Source organism: Coenobita brevimanus, chromosome 40 (assembly GCF_032717465.1).
Source record: "Coenobita brevimanus isolate Jiangsu-jjx chromosome 40, ASM3271746v2, whole genome shotgun sequence".
NCBI lineage: Eukaryota > Metazoa > Arthropoda > Malacostraca > Decapoda > Coenobitidae > Coenobita > Coenobita brevimanus.
The window spans coordinates 65004516-65011039 of NC_136993.1; the positions used below are offsets into that span (position 1 = coordinate 65004516).

General features: G+C 43.4%; 1 non-coding gene across 1 annotated transcript; it reads right to left on the bottom strand.

The window, feature by feature from the left end:
* Positions 1 to 1076: 1076 nt before the first annotated feature.
* LOC145397325 (5S ribosomal RNA) lies at positions 1077 to 1195 on the bottom strand. Its single transcript, XR_013896905.1, has one exon. It is a non-coding gene; the product is annotated as a 5S ribosomal RNA (ribosomal RNA).
* Between the last annotated feature and the right edge of the window lie 5329 nt (positions 1196 to 6524).

Here is a 6524-nt window from a genome sequence, read left to right on the forward strand (position 1 = left end):
ATCTCTGAGATGGCAACTATTGCTTTTCCGAGAATGTAGTAGATGATTCTAGTACACAGGGAGACTATGTAAGGAGGTGGAAGAGACTAGAGAGTCAGTTTCGTTTCAGGTCAGCTGGAGTTAGGTCAGTATCAGTTCAGTCTGCGAAGATTGTATGTCTCCAATAGTTGTGAAAACAGTGATATGTAGTTGGCATGCATTAAGTGTAATTATTTGGAGAATAAAGACAATGAACTTAAGAAGCTAATGTTTATTTTCTACACCTGAGCTGATCTTGTGTGCTGTACACCGAAAGGCTGAACATAGGAAAAACAGCTCACTGGGCAACGTCCTTCTTATACTGATCTGCTGCTGTTGCAGTCTGTGGCAGTGTGGGAGGGGGACGTAACAATGGTGTCAGGAGTGAGATCCTTAAAAAGTGCTGCAGTGAGTGAAACCTTCGATATCGAGGCAGAGGGTGTACACACAAAAGGCCAAACTAGACAAGAAGAAGCATCACTGGCTGCAGTTATAAAACTATTACAGTACAAGCACAAACTGTACAACTACATGCACAGCATGAAGGACAGAAAGAACTCAAAGAACAATTGAGGTGCACGCTGTAGTAAGGGTACAAGCGCCATTTTTTAAAAAACAAGAAAAACGCATTTAGTTTTGAAACAGCAAGGTACCATACGAATTCAATCTACTTTGCACCAATTTAAAGAAAATTTATCCCTCTAATACATATCCCAAAATTATTTCATTATTATGCTTTATGCCTTTGTTGCAGCATAAAACGTCAGGTAATGTGGCTCTGATAATTTGCAAAATCATATCTCTTTTACTGCTGAAATCATTTTTTTTTTTTCCATCTCCTAACCATTGACATTACAGCACATCAAAATAGATGTTATAATAATGCCATAATAGTAGAATACACATGATAATCATTCATATAATAATGGTAAATAATTCATTCATTCCCAGACGCCATGTATCCCAAACAGGGTGGCCAAGGGCTTAGAGTTAATTGTTTTTACAGGAAGGGGCACTAATCCTCCACCAACCCCACTTGACACGTAAGGAGAACGTTATGCCAACAGCATCTGGTGTTCCCAGGCGGTCACCCATCCAAGTACTAACCAGACCCAACGTTGCTTAACTTCGCTGATCGGACGGGAAGCGGTGTACTCAACCTGGTATGGCCGTTGGCAAAAAAATCTTTCAACAATGCACAGAATAATACCGCAATATCTTAATAATAAAAAAGATTAGAATAGGCATAATAGGGTGCCTGGCATGCATAAAAAGGGAAAAGAGACAGACAGACAGACAGAGACTGAAGATCAGAAGGAAGGGGAGTGTAACACTAATGCAGTGCTCACCAACCCTGCCGACTATTCTCCGTTTCCTAGTCACTTTATTGAAACAACCATCAATACATGGAGGTCCTGTCTTTCGTGCTTCCACCAGTTTCTTAGTCATACGGCTGGTGTAAGCCATACCTTCATTACGAAGTTTTTTCACCACACTGGCTTTCCACATGTCTGGCTTTGGTTTGCATTTACGGCCACGGGAAGGTCCCCGAATACACTCAATATTCTTACTAACACCAGACTTATTTTCACTAACAACAGCCTTCTGGTGCTCACTGTTATCACTCTCATCACCCATGGCTACCACAGTACATCAACACAACGGAAAGACTTGTAAAATCAACAAAAATAATGAAAAATTCACAGTGTTCTGTTAAAAAGAAGGCGCGGGGAAGACACTGGTGTTTTGATTGAGTTTATACTGGATGGTGGCATCAGTCATCCAATAACAACGCTAGCTCAGTCAAAGCGAATTTTCATTGGCTGCTGAGATCCACCAGCATGGTGCGTGGGAGAGACGTGAGTGTGAGAAGGAAGCACGGCCGCCCACACATACCAGAGTACTTCTGGTTTAAAGGGAAAATGGTGCTTGTGCCCTCACTCTGGTGCATTCTGGTAGAGCTGTATTGGGGTGTATACAGCTGAAAAATCGCGGGTGTTTCAGGACTCACTAGACCATAAGAAAAATAATTAGATGGGCATATACGACCTACTGCTGGATAGAGGAAACCCTGAGAAAAAATGCAGTACTGGCATCTCTGATTTGTGTGCGGTGGCGCTTGTGCCCTTACTGTTGCGTGCACCTCAATTACAGGCAGAAGATGTACAATTACAAGCACAGAATGAAGACATAAAGAAATCAAAGAACAGTTGCAAGCACAGAGTGAACAGCTAGAGGCACAAAGTGAAGAACAAAAGGGACGGTATGAACAGCTTCAAGAGGCATTACAGGAGCAACAGAGGGATTTACAACTGCGAATGCAAGGACAGCTAGGTGCTTTCATGGTGAAAATAAGGATGAACAGCAATAATTTATGGAGGAAGTTGATGCCAAGCCAGAGCAGCAGAAGTATGAAGTAAAAAATAACACAATGGAGTGCAAACAGCATGTAGACAACGAGCTAAAGATTAGTGAGGGAATAGTGAGGGAGGGCAGACAGCATGTGGATAATCAGTTGAAGCATGTAGTTGACCATGTGTAGATAATTAGTGAGAGAATTGAGGCTGTAGAGAAATATTGTAGCCTACTGCTAAGCCTCAGGTTAGTGTACAGAGAGCATATGAAAAGAATGGACAGCGTATGGTGAATCTTGATGGATCCCGTGCATCTAAAAGTAGCATTACTGGGTTGAATAATCAGAATGCAGAAGTACTGAGTCCTGGACTCAATTATTATGCCCAAGTTTCTGAGTCCCAAACCAAAGAAGTGCATGGCTGTAATGGGGGTCCAGTTAAAATGAAACTTCAGAAATTTGATGGTAGAGTATCTTGGGATTCTTACTGTTAGCAGTTTGGGTTGCTGATCAGAATGGTTGTGATGACAGGCAGAGGACAATGCAGCTGGCTGTTAGCCTCAAGGGTGCTGCAATGGAAATTGTGGGCCAGATGTCAGTAGAGGAGAAAAACAGTTATCAGTCCTTAGTAGAAGTACTGAAGCGCCGATATGGGACTATGTACCAGACTGAGGTTTACAGAGCAAGATTCCGGAACATGTACAGGCTGGAGGTGAATTCCTACAGCAGCTTGCTTATGACCTGGAGATTATGGCATGCAAGACATACTCTGGAGCAGCACCTAACCTATTGGATGTTCTTCTGAGGGACTAGTTCATCGATGCCCTTGATAGTGCAGAGTTGAAAGCGCACTGATGCAGGCACAACCCAGAAGCATGCAAGAAGCACTAGACAGAGCTCTAGAATTTGAGTCCTACTTCGGGTCCCATATATCCACATTTCAGGCAGGTCATACTGCTGGATTCAAGGCAAGAAAGGGGCAGGCACATGAAGCGGAAAAATTTAAAAGAAGTTGCTGGTACTGTGAAAAGCCAGGGCATGGAAAAGAAATCTGGTACAAGTGGAAGAGAGAACAGGAGAAGACCAGAGGAAGTTACTGGTTCTGCGGGAAACCAGGATGCAAGAAGAAGGATTGTTACAAAAGGAAGGAGAAGGAAGAACAGAATGGTGCAAGGAAGTCTCCGAATGCAACAAAAGTGTGTTCAACCTGTGGTGAGGTGGGACACTTCAGTTCTGATTGTCTGAAGATGAAAAAGGAGGATAAGAAGAAGGCTGCAGAAGAACAGAAAGAAGCGGGTAAAACAGTAAAGGCTGGTGACAAGGGTAAATGATCAGCCGGTTTTTCCCAAGTAACTCCACCACAGAGAAAATGCAAGAGAACTGCAATTGACAGTGTGCGAGTAGACAGAAGAATAGATGGCAAGAAGTGTTTCCTAACCTCGGAGCAGACTTTTGTGAGGCCTGATGTGTTACATCATCAGTATCTGCCTGAATCATCAGAACACATGTGTAGTTTAACTGGGCACTCTGCAGAACTGAGGGGACCCTTGGATGTCTGGATTGAAGTGGCAGGGCAAGAGGCCACGCTTTCAGTCTACATGGTCAAGATGAAGGATCCATGTTTTTTTGGCCTGGACTATTTGATGTCCATGGGATGTGAGCTGGACTTCTGCTCCATGAGGCTCAAGGTTCGAGGAAAGTCGCTTTCCGTCGTGGCAGTGAGCTGTACCAGTTCTGGTGGTGAGGTAAGAGTGCTGCACACTACAGTGATAGCCCCAAGATCAGAACTACTATTCCAGTACAATGTGAGTGGCTCTTTTGACAGCTGTCTAGGGGTCGTGGGGCCTGATGGACGGTGCAAGATGAAGTCTGGAGTGATGGTGGGGAGGACTTTGGTAGTAACAATATCGTGGCCATTGCCGAGCATTTCCAAAAGTGTGTTAGATTGTAGGGATTTTAAGAGGAGAGAATGTTCAAGTTGTTCGTGTCGTGGTTCACAGGAGAAAGATGAAGATAAGTTTGGGGTTTGACTGCAGGTTTATTCTCCAGAGGAAGTATCTTCACAAGAGGAATACTGAGGTGAGAGTTGTTTCTGTTTGCTAACTCCATGCGCTCTTCTGCTTTTCCCACCATACTTCTTCTCTCTCCTAACCCTTTCTGCCCTGTCTCTCCAATTTCCCCTGTATATGACTGGTTGGGTCATGTGGAAGGGCATGTGTCAAGGAACTTTCCACGACTGCAGAAGTTTCCCATCCGGTGTCATACTGTGCTGTGTGCGAAATTCCCTAGCTAGAATGTGCATTGCTGTTTCCTCCAGTTCTTTCGATCTTAGGCAAGACTTTCTTCAAACCTCAATAACACAAACAGTATTAACAGTGTAGGTGTCACTGGCTGCTATGTAGTGTGTTATGATAATTTAGTGTCCTGACATCGCTCGGTCACGCCAAGCTGGTGTTCCTATGACAGCATGTGGTAACAAATTACATATTGCCATAACCTATTAATATATGGTATTCATCACAATACAGTAGACACAATAATATTGTAGAACCATAATGCAAAGTATGGAGTAAATACATCGTAGTAAAACATAGGACATTGCATTGTATTGTTAGTAATGTACAGACGTCGGAATAAGTTCGTTTCCTTTTCCGTGTTTGTAACACTGCTCGATGGAGAGCTATCCCCTCCTCCTCCCTTCCTCATAGTCCCACATTCCCACCCAACCCCCCCATTTTTCTCTCCGACCCCATAGCCCCATTCGGTACCCTCCATACTCTCACAGCCAGCTAGTGGTTTCTGTATTTCAAGCACCTCTCTAATTACGTGTAATCCGAACAACTAATAAAGAAAAAGTACAGTACATATCATAAACCAAGTTATGAAAAGATTTACTACATACAGAGAGAGAGAGAGAGAGAGAGAGAGAGAGAGAGAGAAATCTGCAGTGATTAAATGTTGCGGTAGTAGACACCTCATTTACACACACACACACACACACACACACACACACACACACACACACACAGAATTAGTCTGTGATTAAATGTTGCGGCAGTAGACACCTCTTTTACATACACACACACACACACACACACACACACACACACACACACACACACACACAAGCAGAGAGAGAGAGAGAGAGAGAGAGAGAGGAGTTACAAGGAAAAGTTAGGATAATGACGATGCAGCTCACACCGTGGAGATACTTCTTGTTTGCCTGGCAATGCATATCCAGTTCACATTTATTCTAGTGTAAGATCCTGCCGATGAATCCCTTAAACTTCTCTACTGTAGTGTTAACAGCGTCCATGCTGAGTCAGTTCCACATGTGGAGCTGATCTTGCACGTGAAAAAATTTTCACGTAATTCTGCTGGTAATTTTTTTCATTTACAGCTTCCAACGTTGTGTGCCGAATCCGTGTTAAGAGTAAGCAACTTTCTATGTAATGACTGTGAAACCCATTCAAATTTTAAACACTTTAATGAGCTGAAGTCGTAGTCTACTAGTTTGTACTAAAAGAGTCCTACAGCCCTCAGGCGAACCTGATACCTTGGTCTCCTGAACTCTTTTTAAGTCGATGTATGACGACCAAAATTCCACAGTAACTGAGGAAGTGGCCATATTAAGGAGATATAGACTGTGAGAACAATCTCTTTATTCTTACAGAGAGAGAGAGAGAGAGAGAGAGAGAGAGAGAGTAAAATGATGTAAGATGGGGAAGAGAAAGAGAGGTGGAAAGAAGAGTGAGAAGAGAAGGAGGGGAAGAAGAGAATACTGCAAGAGAGAGAGAGAGAGAGAGAGACTTGGAATGGTAAGAACAATCAGGAGAAATACTGATAAAAAAAAGTGAGTAAGAGGAGAAACTGAAGCAGAGAGGAAGAAAACACTCAGGTGAAAAAATGGAACAATGTAATAGAAGTGACGCAGGGACGGAAGCACACACACACACACACACACACACACACACACACACACACTTTCTGAACATTTGTCGACCTGTTTGTGCCTGTCTGTGTACTGCCCCTCCCCCTCCTTCTCTCTCTCTCTCTGGATCCTTTGTCTCATCCCCAGTTTCCTTTTCCCTCCTTCCCCTCTTTATAGCAATCTGCTCAGTCCCCACCTTCCTCCCTCTCTTTCCTTTCCTTC